The sequence below is a fragment of the Oncorhynchus tshawytscha genome, unplaced genomic scaffold, assembly GCF_018296145.1.
Source record: "Oncorhynchus tshawytscha isolate Ot180627B unplaced genomic scaffold, Otsh_v2.0 Un_contig_18059_pilon_pilon, whole genome shotgun sequence".
NCBI lineage: Eukaryota > Metazoa > Chordata > Actinopteri > Salmoniformes > Salmonidae > Oncorhynchus > Oncorhynchus tshawytscha.
In genome coordinates this window covers 1-1322 of record NW_024607514.1, presented here as the reverse complement: position 1 = coordinate 1322, position 1322 = coordinate 1, and positions in this window count along the sequence as shown.

Here is a 1322-nt window from a genome sequence, read left to right as displayed (position 1 = left end):
GTGGCCAGGGTTAATAATCCTCGGTAATGTTTCTTTATGACAAAATACTGTATGTCCAAAGGCAAGAAGTCATCAAGCTAACATTAGCTGTTAGTTACCGCCTTCTCTCTCTTATTAAACCTGCATGGCTTTTCAACACTAAAAAAAGACCAACGACTTGGTTGAAAAAGATAACTAGATTGTCTTGAGTGTGTTTCTTGCTTTATAAATTCTTGCAAATACAAAGAGGAGGGGGAGGAAGACAATTTTGTTCACTGTAAACTATTCCCTCAACTAGTTTGAATGTTCAGGCAGTGCAGGCCTTCCTCATTGCAAATAAATGGAGAATATTTACTTCCGGGAACTCTCGCTGGCAGATATCGCGAGAATTGATATGTCACGTTGGAACTTGGCGTATTTGGTATTTATTAGGATGCCCAAAGAGCCGCTGCAATAGCATCAGCTGCTCCTCCTGGGGTCCACACGAAACATGACACAATATATAGTACAGAACATTATTAGTCAAGGACTGAAATACAGACATTTAAAATGCCACACACAGCCTCCATATCAGTACATACACACAATATCTAGGTCTTATACATAGTACAGTGCACTTTACAAAACAAGATATACAAAATGGCAGTGTCTCTTCACAGTCACCTTTGTGCAGTAAGGTGTTATTTTATGTTTTTTTTTAACTGGTTGTATTGCTTGTTGAATTACTTGGAGTGGCAGAGAGTTCCATGTAGTCATGGCTCTATTTAATACTGTGTGTTTCCCAGCCTCTGTTCTGGACCTGGGGACTGGGAAGAGAACCTCTGGTTGTTTCTCTTGTGTTGTACTGATGAGTGATCTGAACTGTGTTGCCAACTGCTTGAGCAGACAGTTCGGTACCTTCAACACATCAACACCTCACACAAAGACCAATAGTGATGCAGTCAATCTCTCCTCACAAAAGACGTTTTTAGCCAGGAGAGACTGACATGCCTGTTACTGACACTTGCCTTCCATGTACATCTAAGTGTGACACGTGCTGCTTTGTTCCGGACCAACTGCAATTCACCTATGTCCAGGTGTGACAAAACTAGGGCCTGTAGGACCTGTCTGGTGGAATGAGACGTCAAGAAGACAGAGCAACGGCCTAACATGGACAGACCTCTTCCCATTTTACCAACCATTGAATCTATATGTTTTGGCCATGACAGCTTGGTATCTACGGTAACACCCAGCAGTTTAGTCTCTTCAACTTGCTCAATAGCCACATTATTCAATAATAGATCTAAATTAGGTTTAGTGTTGAGCGAGGGATTTGTCCCCAAAATGTATGCTTATAGTTTATA